Consider the following 23,473-nt stretch of genomic DNA (forward strand, 5'->3'; position numbering starts at 1 on the left):
CCCTTAATATGGTCCCCAGCAGCTGATAAACACGGTGTGATAGGACACGTCTGTAATCTGCACACCTATGATCAGCATGGGGGGTGCAGGCAGGAATATCAGAACTTCAAGATCATTTTTGGCTACACGGTGATACATGAAGGTCCTGCCTCAAAGCAAAGCAAAAGCAGATCACAGAGGTCATTAAGAATAACTACAAAATGGTTAAACACACATACACAATAGTGAAGATACAAGAAAAGGGATCACGTGGAAACTAATAATATAAAGAAAAACTGCACGTGATTGTAACAGCCCTAACAAAACTCATGGTTCACCAAAAGAAAAGGAGACAAAAGCAGAAGTGGACTAATTGGGCAGATAAAGGAGATCTCTGAGAGTAGGAGGAGTCGGTGAGCATGAGAGGGGTCAGCGAGAGTGGGAGGGATCAGAGAGAGTAGGAGAGGCCATTGAGAGTGGGAGGGGTCAGTGAAGGCAGGAGGGACCACAAAAGTAGGAGGGGTCAGTGAGAGTGGGAGGGGTCAGTGGAGGTAGGAGGGACCACAAAAGTAGGAGGGGTTAGTAAGAGTGGGCAGGACCACTGGGAGTAGAAGGGGTCAATGAGAGTGGGAAGGGCCAGGCAGAGTGGGGGGGGCCACATAGATTGGGAGGGGGCAGTGAGGATGAGAGGGGTCAAGAGAGAATAGGGAGTGACTATGCTCAAAATGCATTATATACATGTATAACAATATTATAATGAAGCTCATTGTGATCTATACAGTTAACATATGCTAATATAATTATATATACAATGTAAAAAAGAAAAACAGCACAAATACATTATATTCTAGTCATGTTAGTGAAGTTTTAGTGCATGTCAGTGTTAATTTCAACACAAATTCTGGATTGTTCATGAGCTCCCAGGCATTGGGTTTTCTGCTCTCTGCCCTTAGTTAAGAGGCCTACAGCAGGCCCTGTGAGTGACTTTGAAGTAAACAACCAAAAAAATTCAACAAATAAACCAAACAGCCTAGGTGGTCAGAAGAAGACTTACTGAGAAAGTAGGCCTGAAAGATTATCTGCATTTTTCTTCAAAGAATAGGGAACAGATAATTCTGTGCCCACGTGAGGCTGAGTGGGTCCTACCTCTGGCTTCCAGGAGGTAGGATTGGGCAGATCCATGGCTCTGGAGTCTGAAGGGCAGGTCTTTCAACGTGATCCCAGTGAACAGCCAGGAACTTTAGAAATTTAGATGTCTACTCTCTCATATTCCATAAGTGGAATCTCTAAGGTGGGACTCAGGTACCAGCATTTTATGAACATGTCCATTGGCAGCAACTTGCACGTTGCAAGTAACTTGACATCAAGGTTGGAGGAGAAGGGAAGTCTAACCACCTTCATCACCTACAATGAGAACGCATGGCTCTTCAAGCTAGGATCATGTCTAAATGATGCCCTCTGTTTCCATAGCATCTTTGGCCCTAGGATATTATCATGTCTCTGTTACTGTTCTCTTCTTCTCCAGAATAGCAATGAGTCCAGGTGTATACAAAGAGGAGTATCCTGACCTTTCCATCTGGGGAGGAAGAGGTGGTCCTGCAACACCTTAACAACATGGGTGCCTTAATTGAGATTTTATTACTGTAAAGAGACACCATGACTAAGGCGAGTCTTATAAAGGACAACATTTAATTGGGGCTGGCTTACAGTTTGAGAGGTTCAGTCCAGTATCATCATGGTGGGAAGCAATGCAGCACCCAGGCAGACATGGGGCTGGAGAAGGAGCTGAGAGTTCTCCATTTTGATCCAAAGGCATGCAGTTGAAGTAAGCCATACCTACTCCAACAAGGTCACACCTCCTGATAGTGCCAATTCCCATGACCCAAGCATATTCAAACCACCACAATGGGTAAGGTGCACAGTGCACAGCGTTTACATTTCCATGCTGCTGGGCTGCAGTATCACTCAGTTTTAAGCGTTTTCCTCTCATGTGTGAGGCAAAGTTTCAACATCCCAACTCTTGTCATGTTTTCTCAGATTTCCTCTGGTCACCAGGGGAACTGTGCATGTCAGAGAGTGTTCACCACAGCCTGGACACACCTGAGATGAGACAAGGGAAGGCAGATATGAAAAAAAAGAGTTTATAACTGCGAGAAATTAGTATCTGATTGTAGGAAATGCACCTGTGCATGTTCCCCAAAATTAAGGAAGACTCTAAGGGCAAAGTTCTTGGATCTGTATAGCCGTCCCCCAGAATTGGACAGGTGCAATGTTGGTCTATCCCCTAAATTGCAAGAATCATAATTGCTGGAGAAGGTAATGGATAAGGGTGCCAATGCATGGTAACACCCATGCCTGTCTGTAGAACCCAAGCATGGAGGGCTCTCTCTTATTTATGTGGAGATAAGAATGTACCCCAAAACACCAAGTGCATAGTGAGAATGAGCTCAGTCTGCATTCCAGTACTCAGTTAGGGACACAGTGAAGAAGAACAATGAAACGGTTTTCCTCTCTCTGCCTTCTTTCTTTGTTCTGGTTTTAGTGTTTGCACCATTTGTGGGAATGGGGCAAACTGTGAAAGCACACATGTGGAGGTCTAAGGTTAATGTAGGGCATTATCCTTGAACACTTCCATTTCTTTGAGGCATTGGGGTCTTGTTAGAGTTTTATTCTTGTGGTAAAACACCACAACCAGGGGCAACTTGTGGAAGAAAGGATTTATTTCAGCTTACAATGAAGTTAGGGCAGGAACTTGGAGGGAGGAACTGAAGCAAAGGCATTGGAGGAACACTGCTTACTGGCTTGCTCCTCCACACTTCCTCAGCCTATATCTGTTGTGATCATACAAAGAGAAACAGGTGTGAGGGAGGTATGGGGAAAGGGGGTTCCTCAGTGGGCCCATGCCAAGACATTCCTTCCCCCTGAGGGACCAGCCACACACCAGTATAGCATAGATTAGAGTTTATTTAGGGCATGGGGAGTGGAGTTAAGAGGGTCGTAGAGGCAGAGAAAGGCATAGAGAAGTAAGTAGAGGCCAGCCATGACCACGTGGAATGGGGGGGAGGGAATGGGGAGAGAGAGGACAAATAGGAAGCAAGAGTAAGATGAACAAGAGAGCAAGAGAGGGAGGAGAGGCCAAGAAGTCCCTTTAATAGTGGACCAGGCCTACCTGGCTGTTGCCAGGTAACTGTGGAGAGGACACACCTGGCTGTTGCCAGATAATTGTGAGGGTGGAGTCCAGGCAGAGTACCAACAATATCACCTATACCTATACCTATACCTATACCGATACCGATACCGATACCGATACCTATATTTATATCTATATCCCAGGACTGCATGCCCAGGTGTGGTACCACCCATAATGGACTGAAGCCTCCCACATCAGTTATTAATTAAAAAAGTTCACCCCAGGCTTGTCTACAGTTCCTCTTGTAGGGGCATTATCTGAATCACAGTTCCCTCTTCTCAGATAACTCTATCCTGTGTCAAGCTAGCTTAAAACTTGTCAGCACATATGGCCTCTCAACCAAGCCCAGAGCTCACCCATATAGGAGGTATATTAGTCAGGGATCTCTAGAAAAACAGAAAGTATGTATTTACATAATATATTTATGTATAACATAAGTATATTATATATTTATTTCATATATTGAATTTATTAGAATGGCTTACAGGCCACCGTCCAACTAGTCTACTAATGGCTGTGTACCAACAGAAGGTCCAAGAATCCACAGGACTGCATGTCTCAAGTTTTAGTATATTTGAGAATCTTGAAGAAGTAGGTACTAATGTCCATGAAGGAGTGGACTTGCCAGCAAGGGCAAGCACAGGCAAAGGGAGAGCAAGGTTCTTTCTTCTATGTTCTTTACATAGAGGCCACCAGCAGACAGTGTGGCCCAGATTAAAGGTGGATCTTCCCACCTCAGAAGATCCAGATTAAAAGTGGGAGTTCCCACTTCAGATGATTTAATTAATTAAAAAATCCTTTACAGGTGTGCCCAGCTGCTTGAGTTTTCGTTAATTGCAGATGTAGTCAAGTTGAGAGCCAGAGATAGCCATTGCATCTATTCTCCCTAGTCAGCTTGCCCTAGGTAAGGCTGGACTTAACAGGTAGGGCGTCTTGCCTAACTAGCATTTATGGGGGATTGAAAGGATCCAAATTCTAATCGGTACACATGTGTGGTAAGAAGACTCTGTGTCTTTGTTTTGAAATGGCGGTTCACTCTGTAACCCAGGCTGCCCTGGAACTCACCATGAAGGCTAAGCAGTGTTGTAACGAAGGGCAATCTTTCTGTCTCAGCAGACTTGATAGGTCTCAAAACAATCCTTTCATGCAAACGCATGGCCGAGCATTACTTGTGTTTGCCCTGCCCCCACACATCCTCCCCACCCGTACTTGTCCCTCAGCAACCTATTTCATTCACTTGTTTCCCCCCCCCTTGTTTGTTTACTTCATAATTTGTTACTGAGAATTAGATATTTTAATCATATTATAGCATGGCAACTGTGATGTTGGAATATAAAACAGGCTTCATAAATTCGGCCATTTGAACAACTTGGAACTGTTTGTGGTACTATTTGGGGTGGTATAGGAGGTGTAGACTTGCTGGAGGAAGTGTGTTGCTAGGGGCAGGCTTGAAGAGTAGAGTGCCAGCTACTTCCCACTTCCAGTCCATTCTCTGCTCCTGTTTCTGTTGAAAAGCTGCTCTCAGCTCCCTTCTCCTGTTGTCATGCTCCACCCATGATGGATTCCAATTCCTCCAGAACTGTAAGCCTGAGCAAGCTCCTATTTCTAGTAGTTGCTTTGGTCCTGGTATTTTGTCACAGCAACAGTAAAGTCCTTGAAATAGTAGCTTTGGAAATCAAACTCTCTCTTTCCTCCACAGTTTGTTATTCTGTTAACTCTTCTAGATTGTCTCTTGGCTAGAAAATAGTATGAGAAAGAAATGTTAAGGTCTTGGCAGATTTCTGGTCTTTTCCTTTCCCAGAGCATGCTCAACAACTTTCAAAATTACCCCAATATCTATTGGTGTTTCTTCTTCTTTTTTTTAATATACTGGGTGTCCAAAGATTGGCTTGTAAAGTAAAACACAGTGTTGAGCCTTTAAATCCCCCCAAATCACTTTATCCTGAGGGCATCACAATAATGCCAATGGGGCTGCACGATGAGTGCCCACATCTCTGTAGTCCAAGGCAGTAGTCAGAACCCAGCACATAGACTCTTGGAAGCCAGAGTCCATACTGCCCATGTAAGCTCCAGCAAGCCACATAGCTGCTTTAGGACCATGGATGTGGTTGCTTTCCCATAGGACTAGATACTAGGAGACCAGCCTTAAATTAATGGAAGCTATCATCAAGGAACCATTGAAGGCCTCCCAGAAGCTAGCCCTTCAAGAAGATTCTACTGTTTAGGCTGTATGTTGGCATTCACCATAGCAGTACTTTGCACTGGACAGTGAATTAGTGGGACATGTGCTTCTGTTTGCACCTTTTGCTTTGGAAAATGAATGTCCTAGTCTTTCAGAATTTTGTTTGGCCTAATTGTTTTACTGTTGTTGAGCTTGGGGTGCTCTTTATAAATCTGCATGAAAGGTTCTTACCAGGTATAAGCAAATATTTCCTCCTGGACCCTTTCTTCATGTCATGCTGAGCCACCTCAAAAGGATATACTTTTCAGTTGAATGAGATTTCATTATCAGTTGGTTGGTTTTCATTAAGCAATTTCTTTAGTGTCACACTGTCACAAACACCTTGAAGACCAGAGCCTGGGCCCTGGCAACCCAAATACGCCAGGCTCAGTGGTCCATTACCAATAAGCCAATTAAAGAGACAGATTAATAGTGACAAGTAGTGAAAAGAGGTTTAGTCAATGTGGTCACATTGGAAATAGGGACAAAGAGGCCCAGTGACCTGGAAATCCATCTTCAGAGCCCTGGTATGAGGTTTAGGTTTAGGTGAAAGGCTTAAGGTATGCGTAGCTAAGCAATACTGGTCAAGGCATGTCCTGCCCAACACTGATCATTGTCTCTGCTTTAAGATCTCTTGCAAAGTCATCTGACAAGTTATAAAACTCTTTCTGGTAGACAAGCTCCCCATCAGATGACCCAGGCTTCAGCCACTCTTTCGACCAGCATGGAATTCCTAAGGATATAATTTCAATAATCTGACAGCAAAGAGAGTTCAAATGTTCATTGCTACCAGGTTGGTTACTACAGGTAATCAATTATCTCCCAATATAAGCTTACAAAGACTTCCCCTGGGTCTTTGAAAAAAAGACTTATAGTTTAAGTTTTGCATTTCAGTTACACAGGATAAATCAAAATGATCTTATACAAATAGATATTGAATTGTTGCAGCGTTATTTATTGGAAATACTATCTTTTCTGTCCTCATTGAATTTGCACTTTGTCTGAAAAAAATCAACTGTAATTGTACAAATGGGTCTGTGTCTGGATTAAACTGTTCCATTGATCTAGATGTTTAACTTTATGACAACATATGATGTCCCCTTGACTAGAGCAGGTTTTTAATAAATCTTAAATCCAAATGGGTTCTTCATTTCTAAAAGTAGTTTTAATTGTTAACTGCACTGGGCCCTTTGGATATCCTAAGTGAACATTATAATAGGTTAATCACTCTTCATAAAATAAAACCAAATGTGAACTGTGGCAAGATAACAGCATGGCTATGATAACAGCTTTAGAACTGTGTTTAAGACCTGCAATACAGAGGAACTTTATGTCTGATGCTATAAGCCAAAAGAAAAATCTGTGTCTAGCGAGTTCATTTGCCCCAGTAAGAATGCCACTGCTGTGGTCCTGTCAAATTGGTATGATGTGCCTTTCAAACGGAATTCTAGACAAGTATCCCAGTGCCCACAGATCACTGTTGATCTCAGCCTCAGCCAGTCATACAAAGAAACTTCTTTTTGCAGTGCATAGTAGGTAGTAGAGACTCATAAACAGCAGTAAAGCTCCTCACTGAAGACATGACTGTTGCTTCCCCGTGCTGGGATTGCAGGTGCATGCTGCTGTGCCCAGCGTGTTATGTGGGTGCTGGGGATCTGAACTCAGAGCCAGAGACTTGTGTGACACACACATCACTGTCTGAGATATCACCCCATTCACCTAATATGCCCTTTATTTCACTATTCATTCATTATCACCAAATATTTCTTTTCCAGATAATGAGTTGACTGTGTTGATTTATTTCCTTCATCTTGTTGAGTACTCAGTAGCATTGGTCTAGTTATTTATTTTGTGTTTCACTGCTGATATCTGGAAATTGAACTCAGACACCTTGTTGCATTAGCTTTTTCTAGATACATACAGCAAATATTCAGGTATCCTGGTGAGCACCTATAACACAACAGAATACAATTTCATCCAAGATCAACTTGATGAGTTTTCTGGGCTTTCTTATGGAGCATGACAGAGCATCTACTTTCAGAAGAGATTATAGACCCATCTCAGATGTATCACAGAGTCCTGCTTTCAATTAATCTCTCGCTTCTAACATCTCTCAATATCATTTGCAGTTGGAGATGGAAGTAACAACTGGAATCCCAGGAAAGAGTCTCCTGACCCTCCTTTAGGGATTATCAATAGCTCCTGTACAGTTACCAGAGACCTCTCCACTGGATACGTTTTGTTCTAGTTGTCATGGCTACTAGGGCAAAGTGCAAGGTGGCATCTTGTTCTGCAGTGAAGAAAAAGCTCCCATGCAGCCATTTCATGTGTCTTGACCTTGGACTTTTGCTACTGAGCTTAGCCAAGAGCCATAAATGTTTTGTGATGCTAAATCAACTTGGTCAGGAAGCACTTTTGGTTAGACAATGTTTTGTTTGGCAATTTTCAGTTATATCTGCTGGTCTAATATTAGCTTGTCATTTTACCTTTTCCTTGGCTTTTATCAATGAATTCAACCTCATTAGTTGAGTCAAAAGTATTATTTTAGGAAAGATGGCTCAGTACAGCAGTTATGCCCCAGTGCACTTGCTAGCTCTTTTTGTGAAAAGAGGCAGGGGAGGGGGAGAGAAGAAAGAAGAGAAGAAAAGGAAAGGAAAGGAAAGGAAAGGAAAGGAAAGGAAAGGAAAAAGGAAAGGAAAGGAAAGGAAAGGAAAGGAAAGGAAAGGAAAGGAAAGGAAAGGAAAAAGGAAAGGAAAAAGGAAAGGAAAAGAAAGGAAAGGAAAGGAAAGGAAAGGAAAGGAAAGGAAAGGAAAGGAAAGGAAAGGAAAGGAAAGGAAAGGAAAGGAAAGGAAAGGAAAGGAAAGGAAAGGACATGATTTTCCTGGCTGGCTGCTTTGCTTTGTTTGGGTGTTTCTTTATATAACACTAAATATTCTTTTCTTACAAAAGCTTTGTAGAGCCAGTAATTCCTATTAAAAATATTTCTAAAGTTCAGAAACAATATCATTTTAAAGTTATTTCATTTCCTAGCTATTGTGACTACAATGGCCACCTGAGCAGGCATCTGTTGAAGGGGATTTCACAAGTCCCTTGGGCATTTGTTGGTGGTATAATTGGGTGATGTGGTCCTTCTGTTTTTAGCTTTGTGACAGTTTTTCACACCGATGCCCACAATGGCTGCACCAGTGTGCAATCCCACCAAAGTAATGAAAGTTCCCTTTTCTCTGCACATTTGCCAGCATCTGTTGTTGGTTGTCTCCTTAGCCTGCCGTACTGTCCAGGGTAAGAGGAAATCCCAAAGTAGGTTAGGTTAGACTGGCCTAATTGCTAAAGATGTTGGACATGTTTTAAGACATGTCTTAACCATTTTTATTTCTTATTTTGAGAATTCCTTGTTCAGATCCGAACCCCCCCCCCTTTCTTTAAATTGGGCCATTATTTTTTGACTTGTTTTTTAGTTTTTTAGATATTCTGGATATTAATACTATAGCAGATGTATAGCTGATATTATCTCCAGGTGTGGGAAACTCAATGTTTCCTTCACAGTCCAGGACCTTCCTAGTTTTACGAAGTCCCATTTGTCAGTTGTTGGCCTTAATTCCTGGCCAAATCGATTCTTATTGGGAAAGTCCTTTCATACTCCTGTACCCTGCAGGGTGATGCTTAAGGTTTTTTTTCTGGAAATTCTGGAGTTTCTGTTTTGACAATGAGATCATTGATCCATTTGGAGAGGATTTTTATACAGAATGAAAATATGTGTCTCATTTAATTGTGCTACATGTGGACATCTATTTTTTTCAGCACCATTTGTTAAAGAGGCGTTACTTTCTCTAGTGTGTATCTCTATTTTGGCATCTTTATCAAATATCAGATGGCTGTAGTTACGTGTATTCATGATTCCGTCATATGTTTTGTTCCACTGATATACATGTCTGTTTTAGTGCCATGCTGTCTTTGTTACTATGTATCTGTAATGAACATGAAATCCTGGCCATCCTTCCAGCATTGTTCTTTTTGCTCAATATCGTTTGGCCCGCTTACATATTTTATGATTCCATATGTATCTCTGGATTTTTTTCTATTTCTATAAAAAACATTGTGAGAATTCTGATTGGGATTTCATGAAATATATAAGTTGGTTTTGCCAGAAACGCTATTTTTAAAATATTAATTCTGCCAACCTATAAGCATGGGAGGTCATCTAGTGTCTTTATCATATCGTTGTTTAGACATTTAAACTTTCTACTATTGAGGTCTTCTGTGGTCTGGTTTATGCTGAGATATGTTTTTAAACTACTGGGGATGGGACTGCTTCCATTACTCCTTTCTCAGAACGCCTGTCGTTGGTTTATAGAACAGCTACTGGTTTTCATAAGTCGATTTAATATTCTGCTACTTGGCTGAAATTGTTGTTCATTTCAGAAGGAATTTTGGGGTCTTTATGTATAATAGAAAAATCAGGAGTGACTCCCCACTGCCATCTTCTCTGCCTGATGGAGCAGAAAGGCAACCAGGTACTGAGAAATCCCAAGTTTAAGATCTCTGGTGGCACAAACCACTGGGAGTCTGCCTGCACCCAGGACCTAGGCAGATAGGCGGTTGTCTGTATGCCAGCCTGTCGTGGGGCCTGTGCCCTACGTGGGGATCAGCACAGGGAGTGACTCCCAGCCGCCATCTTCGCTGCCTGCCAGAGCAGAAAGACAGCACCAGGTTCACTGAGACAACCCAAGTATATCATTGCTTGGGGAAAGACACAGCAAGGCTCCAACAGCACACAAGAGGAGGGCAGCACATAGGCAGTCTGTGCCAGGGGAAACCCAGTCATCCAGTGTTGTGGAAATAGCCTTACAGGCTAACAGGAGGTTGAAGCACCAGCCAATGACAACAAGACCAATAACACCAGTGAGAACTAGATGGCAAAAGGCAAATGTAGGAACGTTACTAACAGAGACCAAGGCATTATGGCAGCATCTGAACCCAATTCTCCAACAATAGCAAGTCCTGGATACCCCAACACACCAGAAAAACACGATTTGGATTTAAAATCACTGGCCATGATGCTGTTAGAGGAACACATGAAGGACATAAATAAATCTCTTAAAGAAATTCAGGAGAAAAATGATCAAAAGTTAGAAGCCCTTACAAGGGAAACACAAAAATCATTTAAAGAAATTCAGAAGAATATGGGTCAAAAAATAGAAGCCAATAAGGAGGAAATGCAAAAATCACTTAAAGAAATACAGGAGAACTTTGGTCAACAGGCAGAAGTCATGAAAGAGGAAACACAAAAATCTCTTAAAGAATTACAGGAAAGAGACCTGCACCACATCTGGCACGGCTTCCTGATGCTCTCTAGAGAAAGGACAGGAGCAGGGTATTAGTTGGCCTATCCCCTTCTGCCCCTTCTACCCCTCCCTCCTCCCCTGTCGCCACCCCTTGCCGGGGGTGGGGGAGTGGGGGGTGGGGGGTGGGGGGGAGACTTGTGGCACATCTGGCACAGAGAGGACACCACTTCCTGATGTTCTCTAGAGAACCGACAGAAGCAGGGTATTAGAGAACCTACAGGAGCAGGGCATTCAAGAATTGGCAGGAGCAGGGCATTCGGCCCGTGCCAAGTCTGCCACAGGGGAGATCTCATCACCTGATACTTCCTGGAGAATCAGCTGTTTGCAGGGCATTGGACAGAAAGAGAATCCCAGGAATACAGAAACACAGGCTGGTAGGATAGAGAAGATAGTGTCAGTAAGACCAGCTAACACCAGAAATAACAAGATAGCCAAAGGCAAATGCAAGATCATTACCACTAGAAACCAAGGCAACATGGCACCATCAGAACCCAGGTCTCCCACAACAGCAAATCCTGCATACTCTATCACATCAGAGAAGCAAGAACCAGATTTGAAGTCATATCTCATATCGCTGATGAAGGATTTCAAGAAGGACATGAAAAACTCCCTTAAAGAAATACAAAAGAACATGGGTCAACAGGTAGAAGCACAAAAATCCCTTAAAGAAAGACAAGAGAATATGGATCAAAAGGTATAGCCCTTAAAGAGGAAACACAAAAATCTCTTAAAGAAATATGGGAGAATATGGGTCAACAGGTTGAAGCCCTTAAAGAGGCAATACAAAAATCCCATAGGGAATTACAGGAGACCATGGGTCAACATGCAGAAACCCATAAAGAGGAATCACAAAAATCCCTAAAAGAAACACAGGAGAACATGGATCAATAGATAGAAGCCCTTAAAAAGGTAACACAAAAATTCCTTAAAGAATTTCAGGAAAAAACAAATAAGTGAAGGAACTGAACAAAACTCTCCAGGATCTAAACCTGGAAATAGAATCAACAAAGAAATCACAAAGTGAGACATCTCTGAAAATAGAAAACCTTGGAAAGAATTCAAGAGTCATAGATGCAAGCATCAACAACAGAATACAAGAGATAGAAGAAACAATCTCGGATGCTGAAAATTCCATAGAAAACATTGACTCAACAGTCAAAGAAAATGCAAAATGCAAAAAGCTTGTAACCCAAAACATCCAAGAACTCCAGGACACAATGAGAAGACCAAACCTAAGGATTATAGGAATAGAAGAAATCGAAGATTTACATCTTAAAGGTCCAATAAATATCTTCAACAGAATTATAGAAAACTTCCCTAACCTAATGAAAGAGATGCCCATGAACATACAGGAGGCCTACAGAACTCCTAACAGATTGGACCAGAGCAGAAATTCCTCCTGTCACATAATAATCAAAACACCAAATGCACTAAACAAAGAATATTGAAAGCAGTGAGAGAAAAAGGTCAAGTAATATATAAAGGCAGACCTATCAAAATTACACCAGACTTCTCACCAGAGACTAAGAAAACCAGAAGAGCCAGGGCAGATGTCATACAGCCCCTAAGAGAACATAAATGTCAGCCCAGACTACTATACCCAGCAAAATTTACAGTTACCATAGATGGTGAAAACAAGACATTCCATGACAAAAGCAAATTTACACAGTATCTTTCTACAAATCCAGCTCTGCAAAGAATAATGGGGGTAAAATACCAACACAAGACAGCGAACCACACTGTAGAAAAATCAAAGCCAATAGAAAATAGCTACACAACCAGAATGTCAACTTTAACTAAGAAGATAACAGTAAGCAACAATCACTTTTCCTTAATATCTCTTAATATCAATGGTCTCAATTCCCCTATGAAAAGACATAGACTGCTGGACTGGATACATAATCAGGACCCAATATTTTGCTGCATACAAGAAACCCACCTCAGTGACAAAGACAGGCACTATTTAAGAGTCAAAGGATGGAAAACAATTTTCCATCCCAAATGGTCCCAAGAAACAAGCTGGAATGGCCATTCTTATATTGGATAAAATTGACTTTCAACCAAAAGTTGTCAAAAAAGATAAGGAGGGACACTTCATACTAGTCAAAGGAAAAGTCTACCAAGATGAACTCTCAATTCTATTGAGAACATCTATGCTCCAAATGCAAGGGCACCCACATTCATAAAAGAAACTTTACTAAAGCTCAAAGCACACATTGCACCCCACACAATAATAGTGGGAGAATTCAACACCCCACTGACAAAAATGGACAAGTCATGGAACCAGAAACTAAACAGAGATACAGTGAAACTAACTGAAGTTATGGACCAACTGGATCTAACAAATATTTATAGAACATTCCACCCTAAAGTAAGAAAATATACCTTCTTCTCAGCATCTCATGTTACCTTCTCCAAAATTGACCACAATTGGTCACAAAACAGGCCTCAACAGATATAGAAATATTGAAATTATTCCATGTATCTTATCAAATCACCATGGCCTAAGCCTGGTCTTAAGCTCAAACAAAAGCAATGGAAAACACAAATATACATGGACTTTGAACAATGCTCTTCTCAATGATAGCTTGATCAAGGAAGAAATAGAGAAAGAAATTAAAGACTTTTTAGAATTCAATGAAAATGAAGACACATCATACCAAAATTTATGGGACACAATGAAAGCAGTGCTAAGAGGAAAACTCAAATCTCTGTGTGCCTCCAAAAAGAGAATGGAGAGAGCTTACACTAACAGCTTTACATTGCACTTGAAGGCTCTAGCACAAAAAGAAGCAAATACCCCCAAGAGAAGTAGACGGCAGGAAATAATCAAACTTAGAGCCAAAATCAAGCAAACAGAAGCAAAAAGAGCTATACAAAGAATGAACAAAACAAGGAGCTGGTTCTTTGAAAAAATCAACAAGATAGATAAACCCTTAGCCAGACTAACCAGGGGGCACAGAGAGAGTATCCAAATAAATAAAATCCGAAATGAAAAGGAAGACATAACAACGGAAACTGGAAATTCAAAAAATCATCAGATCAAAACCACATGGTCATTTCATTGGATGCTGAAAAAGCATTTGACAAAATTCAGCATCCTTTCATGCTTAAAGTCTTGGAGAGAACAGGAATTCAAGGCCCATACCTAAACATAGTAAAAGCAATATACAGCAAACCGGTAGCCAGCATCAAACTAAACGGAGAGAAACTTGAAGCAATCCCACTGAAATCAGGGACCAGACAAGGCTGCCCCCTTTCTCCTTATCTTTTCAATATTGTACTTGAGGTACTAGCTCAGGCAATTCGACAACATAAGGAGGTCAAAGGGATACAAATTGGAAAGGAGGAAGTCAAACTATCATTATTTGCAGACGACATGATAGTCTACCTAAGTGACCCAAAAAACTCCACTAGAGAGCTCCTACAGCTGATAAACAACTTCAGCAAAGTGGCAGGTTATAAAATCAACTCAAGCAAATCAGTGGCCTTCCTATACTCAAAGGATAAGCAGGCTGAGAAAGAAATTAGGGAAATGACCCCCTTCACAATAGCCACAAACAGTATAAAGTATCTTGGGGTGACTCTTACCAAACATGTGAAAGATCTGTATGACAAGAACTTCAAGACTCTGAAGAAGGAAATGGAAGAAGACCTCAAAAAATGGGAAAACCTCCCATGCTCATGGATCGGTAGAATCAATATAGTTAAAATGGCCATTTTGCCTAAAGCACTATACAGATTCAATGCAATACCCATCAAAATCCCAACTCAATTCTTCACAGAGTTAGAAAGAGCAATTATCAAATTCATCTGGAACAACAAAAAACTCAGGATAGCTAAAACTATTCTCAGCAACAAAAGAAAATCTGGGGGAATCAGTATCCCTGACCTCAAGCAATACTACAGAGCAATAGTGTTAAAAACTGCATGGTATTGGTACAGTGACAGGCAGGAGGATCAATGGAACAGGATTGAAGATCCAGAAATGAACCCACACACCTATGGCCACTTGATCCTCGACAAAGAGGCTGAAAACATCCAATGGAAAAAAGATAGCCTTTTCAACAAATGGTGCTGGTTCAACTGGAGGTCAGCATGCAGAAGAATGCGAATTGATCCATCCTTGTCTCCTTGTACTAAGCTCAAATCCAAATGGATCAAGGACCTCCACATAAAGCCAGACACTTTGAAGCTAATAGAAAAGAAACTGGGGAAGACCCTTGAGGACATCGGTACAGGGAGAAAGTTTCTGAACAGAACATCAATAGCGTATGCTCTAAGAGCAAGAATTGACAAATGGGACCTCATAAGGTTATAGAGTTTCTGTAAGGCAAAGGACACCATCAAGAGGACAGATCGGCAACCAACAAACTGGGAAAAGATCTTCACCAATCCTACATCAGATAGAGGGCTAATATCCAATATATATAAAGAACTCAAGAAGTTAGACTCCAGAAAACCGAACAACCCTATTAAAAAATGGGGTACAGAGTTAAACAAAGAATTCTCACCTGAAGAACTTCGGATGGCGGAGAAGCATCTTAAAAAATGCTCAACTTCATTAGTCATTAGGGAAATGCAAATCAAAACAACCCTAAGATTTCATCTTACACCAGTCAGAATGGCTAAGATTAAAAACTCAGGAGACAGCAGGTGTTGGAGAGGGTGCGGAGAAAGAGGAACACTCCTCCACTGCTGGTGGGGTTGCAAATTGGTACAACCACTCTGGAAAGCAGTCTGGCGGTTCCTCCGAAAACTGGGCACCTCACTTCCAGAAGATCCTGCTATACCACTCCTGGGCATATACCCAGAGGATTCCCCACCATGTAATAAGGATACATGCTCTACTATGTTCATAGCAGCCCTATTTATAATTGCCAGATGCTGGAAAGAACCCAGGTATCCCTCAACAGAAGAGTGGATACAAAAAATGTGGTATATCTACACAATGGAGTACTATTCAGCCATTAGAAACAATGAATTCATGAAATTCTTAGGCAAATGGATGGAGCTAGAGAACATCATACTAAGTGAGGTAACCCAGACTCAAAAGGTGAATCATGGTATGCACTCACTAATAAGTGGTTATTAACCTAGAAAACTGGAATACCCAAAACATAATCCACACATCAAATGAGATACAAGAAGAAAGCAGGAGTGGTCCCTGGTTCTGGAAAGACTTAGTGAAACAATATTTGGCAAAACCAGAACGGGGAACTGGGAAGGGGTGGGAGGGAGGACAGGGGAAGAGAAGGGGGCTTGCGGGACTTTCGGGGAGTGGGGGGGGGCTAGAAAAGGGGAAATCATTTGAAATGTAAATAAATTATATCGAATAAAAAAAATCATCAGATCCAACTACAAGAGTTTATACTCAACAAAGTTTGAAAGCCTGGATGAAATAGACAACTTTCTAGATACATACCAGGTACCAATGTTAAAACAGGATCAGATAAACCATCTAAATATTCCCATAAGCCATGAGGAAAAAGAAGCAGTCATTAATAGTCTCCCTTCAAAAAAAAAGCCCAGGACCAGATGGGTTTAGCGGGGAATTCTATCACATCTTCAAAGAAGAGTTAATACGATACTCTTCAAATTTTTCCATGAAATAGAAACTCAAGGAACACTACCCAGCTCATTCTATGAAGCTACAATCACACTTATACCTAAACCAAACAAGAAAGGAGAACTACAGACCAATCTTCCTCATGAACATCGATGAAAAAATACTGAACAAACTCCTGGCCAACCGAATCCAAGAATGCATCAGAACTATAATTCACCATGATCAGGTAGGCTTCATCCCAGGGATGCAGGGATGGTTCAACATAAGGAAATCTGTCAATGTAATTCACTACATAAACAAACTAAAGGCAAAAACTACATGGTCATTTCATTAGATGCTGAAAATGCTTTTGACAAAATTCAGCATCCCTTCATGAAAAAAGTCCTGGAGAGATCAGGAATCCAAGACCCATACCTAAACATAGTGAAAGCAATATACTGCAAATCAGTAGCCAACATCAAACTAAATGGAGAGAAACTTGAGGCAATCCCACTAAAATCAGGGACTAGACAAGGCTGCCCACTCTCTCCCTATCTATTCAATATAGTACTTGAAGTCCTAGCCAGAGCAATCAGGCAGCAAAAAGAGGTCAAGGGAATACAAATTGGAAAGGAAGAAGTCAAACTATCACTATTTGCAGATGATATGATAGTATACTTAAGCGACCCCAAGACTTCCACCAAATAACTCCTAAAGCTGATAAACAACTTCAGCAAAGTGGCTAGATATAAAATTAACTCAAGCAAATCAGGAGCCTTCCTCTACTCAAAGGATAAACAAGATGAGAAAGAAATTAGGGAAATGACACCCTTCACAATAGTTCCAAATATTTCATACCTAGGTGTGACCCTAACAAAGCAAGTGAAGGGTCTATATGATAAGAACTTTAAGCCTCTGAAGAAAGAAATCAAAGAAAGTCTCAGAAGATGGAAAGATCTCCTATGTTCATGGATTGGCAGGATGAATACAGTAAAAATGGCCATCTTGCTGAAAGCAATCTACATATTCAATGCAATCCCCATCAAAATTCCAAATCAATTCTTCATAAATCTAGAAAGAGCAAGTCTCAAATTCATCTGGAATAACAAAAAACCCAGGATAGCAAAAACTATTCTCTACAACAAAAGATATTCTGGGGGAATCACCATCCCTGACCTCAAGCTCTACTACAGAGTGATAGTGATAAGACTTGTTTGGTATTGGTATGCAGACAGGCAGGAAAATCAATGGAATAGAATTGAAAACCCAGAAAAAACCCCACACACGTACGGTCACTTGATATTTGACAAAGGAGCTAAAAAAAATCCAGTGGAAAAAAGACAGCATTTTTAACAAACGGTGCTGGATCAACTGGAGGTCTGCATGCAGAAAAATGCAAATTGACCCATTCTTATCTCCTTGTACAAAGCTCAAGTCCAAGTGGATTAAAGATCTACAGATAAAATCAGACACACTGAAGCTTATAGAGGAGAAAGTGGGGACAAACCTTGAACACATGGGAACAGGGGAAAAGTTTCTGAACAGAACACCAATGGCTTATGCTCTAAGAGCAAGAATCGACAAATAGGACCTCATAAACCTGCAAAGCTTCTGTAAGGCAAAGAACACAGTCAATAAGACAAAACAGCTACCAAAAAGTGGGAAAAGATCTTTACTAACCCTACATCCGATAGAGGGCTAATATCCAACGTATACAAAGAACTCAAGAAGTTAGTCTCCAGAGAATCAAATAACCCTATTAAAAATGGGGTACAGAGCTAAACTGGGAATTCTCAACTGAGGAAACTCAAATGGCTCTAAAGCACCTAAAGAAATGTTCAGCATCCTTAGTTATCAGGGAAATGCAAATCAAAACAACAACTGAGATTCCACCTTACACCAGTCAGAATGGCTAAGATGAAAAACTCAGGGGACAGCAGATGCTGGAGAGGATGTGGGGAAAGAGGAACACTTCTCCATTGCTGGTGGGATGGCAAGCTGGTAAAACCACTCTGGAAATCAGTTTGGCGATTCCTCAGAAAATTAGACATAGTACTACCCGTGGACCCAGCTATACAACTCCTGGGCATATACCCAGAAAATGCTCCTACATGTAATAAGGACACATGCTCCACTATGTTCATAGCTGCCTTATTTATAATAGCCAGAAGCTAGAAAGAACCTAGATGTCCCTCAACAGAAGAATGGATACAGAAACTGTGGTACATATACACAATGAAGTACTATTCAGCTATTCAAAACAATGAATTCATGAAAATCTTAGGCAAATGGATGGAACTAGAAACTGTCATCCTGAGCGAGGTAACCCAGTCACAAAAGAACACACATGACATGCAGTCACTAATAAGCGGATGCTAGTTCAAAAGCTCAAAATAAACAAGTTACAACTCACCCAGCACAGGAAGCTCAAGAAGAAGGAGGACTTAAGTGAGGGTGCTATGGTTCCTCTGAGAAAGGGAACAAAATGCTCACAGGAGCAACAAGGGAGGCAATGTGTGGAGCAGAGTCTGAAGTAAAGGCCACCCAACGAGTGCTCTACCTGGGGATTCTTCCTATAAATAGTCAGCAAACCCTGACACTACGACAAGAAGCATGTACCAAATGGAGCATGCCATGGCTGTCTCCAGAGGGGCCCTGCCATAGCCCTACAAATACAGAGACAGAAACTAACAACCAACTATTGGACTGAGCCTGGGGTCCCCAACAAAGGATCTGGAGGATGTTCTAGAGGAGCTGAAAGGGTATATAGCCCCATGGGAAGAACAATGACTTCAGACACCCAACACCCCAAGACTCCAAGGGACTGAACCATCAACCAAGGGGTACACATGGTTCCAGCCAAAAATGTGGCAGAGGAATGCCTTTTTGGGCATCAGTGGGAGGAGTGGTCTTTGGTCAGGTAAAGGCTCAATAGAGGCCACAACAAAGGGAAACAGATGGGGGGGTGGGAGGAAGGTGGGACTGTGTCAGATAGAGGGGCAAATACAAAGAGGCAGGGGGTGGGAGGAGCGGTAAGGAATCTTTGGGGAGGGAGGCTTTTGGGAGGGAGGACATTGGGAAAGATTTTACCATTGGCAATGTAAATGAAGAAGATACTCAATTAAAAAAAAAAAAAGAATTACAGGAAACCACAAACAAACATGTGAAGGAGCTGAGCAAAACAATCCAGGATCTAAAAACAGAAGTAGAAACAACTAAGAAATCACAAAGGGAGACAACTTTGGAGATAGAAAACCTTGGGAAGAAATCAAGGGCCATAGATGCAAATATCAACAACAGAATACAAGAAATAGAAGAAAGAATCTCAGGCCAAATCTATGGCCGAAGATACCATAGAAACTATGGACTCAACAATCAAAGAAAATGCAAAATGCAAAAAACTTGTAATCCAAAACACCCAGTAAATCCAAGACACAATGAAGATTATAGGCCTAAGGATTATAGGCATAGATGAGAGGGAAGATTTACAACTTTAAGGGCCATCAAATATCTTCAACAAAATTATGGAAGAAAACTTCCCTAACCTAAAGAGAGAAATGCCCATGAATATACAAGAAGCCTACAGAACTCCAAACAGACTGGACCAGAACAGAAATACCTCCCTTCACATAATAATCAAAACCCCAAATGTACTAAACAAAGAAAGGATACTAAAGACAGTAAGAGAAAAGGGACAAGTAACATATAAAGGAAGACCTATCAGAATTACACCAGACTTCTCACCAGAGACCATGAAAGCTAGAAGATCCTGGGCAGATCTCATGCAGCCTCTAAGAGAACACAAATGCCAGTCAAGACTACTATACCCAGAAAAACTCTCAATCACCATAAATGGAAAAACAAAGATATTCCATGACAAAATCAAATTTACACAATATCTTTCCACAAACCCAGCCCTACAAAGGATAATAGGGAGAAAACACCAATACAAGAAGGGAAACTATACCCTGGAAAAAGCAAGATAGTAACCTTCTTTCATCAAATCCAAAAGAAGATAACCACTCAAATATGTAATTAACATCAAAAATGACAGGAAGCAAGAATCACTAATCCTTAATATCTCTTAATATCAATGGACTCAATTTCCCAATAAAAAGACATAGACTAACAGACTGGATACATAAAAAAGACCCTACATTTTGCTGCATATAGGAAACACACCTCAGTGTCAAAGACAAAACCTACCTTAGAGTAAAAGGCTGGAAGACAATTCTCCAAGCAAATGGTCTCGGGAAACAAGCCAGAGTTGCCATTCTAATATCAGATAAAATTGACTTTCAACCTAAACTCATCAAAAGAGACACGGAAGGACACTTCTTGCTGGTCAGAGGAAAAATCCCTAAGAAGAACTCTCAATCCTGAACATCTATGCTACAAATGCAAGGGCACCCTCATTCATAAAAGAAACTTTACTAAAGCTCATAGCACACATTGCACCTAACACAGTAATTGTGAGTGACTTCAACACCCTGCAGAAACTAAACAGGGACACAGTGAAACTAACTGAAGCTTTGGACCATTTGGATTTAACAGATATATATAGAACATTTCATCCCAAAGCAAAAGAATATACCTTTTTCTCAGCACTCATGCTACCTTCTCCAAAATCGACCATATAATTGGTCACAAGACAGACCTCAACAAATATAAGAAGATCGAACTAATGCCATGCCTCCTATCAGATCACTATGGAGTAAAAGCGGTCTTCAATAGCAACAAAAACAACAGAAAATCCGCATACACATGGAAACTGAAAAATACTCTACTCAATGATACCTTGGTCAAGGAAGAATAAAGAAAGAAATCAAAGACTTTTTAGAATTTAATGAAAATGAAGGCACAACATACCCAAATCTATGGGACAAAATGAAAGCAGTGCTAAGAGGAAAACTCATAGCCCTAAGTGCCTCCAAAAAGAAAATGGAGAGAGCATACACTAGAAGCTTAATGGCACAACTGTAAGCCCTGGAACAAAAATAAGCGAATTCACCCAGGAGGAGTAGAAGACAGGAAATCATCAAACTCAGGGCTGAAATCAATCAAGTAGAAACAAAGAGAACCATACAAAGAATCAACAAAACCAGGAGATGGTTCTTTGAAAAAATCAACAGGATAGATAAACCCTTAGCCAGACTAACCAAAGGACACAGAGACAGTATCCAAATTAACAAAATTAGAAATGAAAAGGGAGATATAACAACAGAAACTGAGGAAATTCAAAAAAATTATCAGATCCTACTACAAAAGACTGTACTCAACACAACTGGAGAATCTGGAGGAAATGGACAATTTCCTAGACAGATACCAAATACCAAAATTAAATCAGGTCAAATAGATCATCTAAACAGTCCCATAACCTCTAAAGAAATAGAAGGGTCACAGAAAGCCTTACAACCAAAAAAAAGCACAGGAACAGATGGTTTCAGTGCAGAATTCTATCAGACCTTCAAAGAAGACTTAACACCAATACTCTTCAAACTATTCCACAAAATAGAAACAGAAGGAACACTACCCAACTCAATCTATGAAGCCACAATTAGGCTGTTACCAAAACCACACAAAGATCCAAAATATAAAGAGAACTTCAGGACAATTTCCCTTATGAATAGCGATGCAAAAGTACTCAATAAAATTCTTGCCCACCAAATCCAAGAATGCATCAAAACCATCATCCACCATGATCAAGTAGGTTTCAGCCCAGGGATGCAGGGATGGTTCAATATACAGAAATCCATCAATGCTATCCACTACATAAACAAACTCAAAGAAAACACCACATGATCATTTCATTAGATGCTGAAAAAGCATTTGACAAAATTCAGCATCCTTTCATCCTAAAAGTCTTGGAAAGAACAGGAATTCAAGGCCCATATCTAAACATAGTAAAAGCAATATACAGCAAACCATTAGCCAACATCAAACTAAATGGAGAGAAACTTGAAGCAATCCCACTAAAATCAGGGACTAGACAAGGATGCCCTCTCTCTCCATATCTTTTCAATATAGTTCTTGAAGTCCTAGCTAGAGCAATTAGACAACATAAGGAGGTCAAAGGGATACAAATTGGAAAGGAGGAACTTAAGCTATCACTATTTGCAGATGACATGATAGTATACTTAAGTGACCCAAAAAACTCTACCAGAGAACTCTTACAGCTGATAAACAACTTCACCAAAGTGGCTGCTAACAAAATCAACTCAAGCAAATCAGTAGCCTTCCTATACTCAAAAGATAAGCAGGCTGAGAAAGAAATTAGGGAAATGACACCCTTCACAATAGTCACAAACAACATAAAGTATCTTGGTGTGACTCTAACCAAACAAGTGAAAGATCTATACGACAAGAACTTCAGATCTCTGAAGAAGGAAATTGAAGAAGACCTCAGAAAATGGAAAATTTTTCCATGCTCATGGATTGACAGGATTAATATAGTTAAAATGGCCATCTTGCCAAAAGCAATCTATAGATTCAACGCAATCCCCATCAAAATCCCAACTCAGTTCTTCATAGAGTTAGAAAGAGCAATTCTCAAATTCATCTGGAATAACAAAAAACCCAGGATAGCTAAAACTATTCTCAACAGTAAAAAAACTTCTGGGGGAATCAGTATCCCAGACCTCAAACATTACTACAGAGCAATAGTGTTAAAAACTGCATGGTATTGGCACAGTGACAGGCAGGCAGAACAATGGAATAGAATTGAAGACCCAGAAATGGACCCAGACACCTATGGTCACTTGATCATTGGCAATAGAGCTGAAAACATCCAGTGGAAAAAAAAGATAGCTTTTACAACAAATGGTGCTGGTTCAATTGGAGGTCAGCATGCAGAAGAATGCGAATTGATCCATTCTTATCTCCTTGTACTAAGCTCAACTCCAAGTGGATCAACGACCTCCACATAAAACCAGACACTCTGAAACTAATAGAAAAGAAACTGAGGAAGAGCCTTGAGGACATGGGCACAGGAGAAAAGTTCCTGAACAGAACACCAATAGCTTACACTCTAAGATCAAGAATTGACAAATGGGACCTCATAAAATTACAGTTTCTGTAAGGCAAAGGACACTGTCAAAAGGACAAAATGGCAACCAACAGACTGGGAAAGGATCTTCACCAATCCTGAATCTGACAGAGGGCTAATATCCAATATATACAAAGAACTCAAG

This window comes from Apodemus sylvaticus, chromosome 9, assembly GCF_947179515.1.
Source record: "Apodemus sylvaticus chromosome 9, mApoSyl1.1, whole genome shotgun sequence".
Taxonomy (NCBI): Eukaryota; Metazoa; Chordata; class Mammalia; order Rodentia; family Muridae; genus Apodemus; species Apodemus sylvaticus.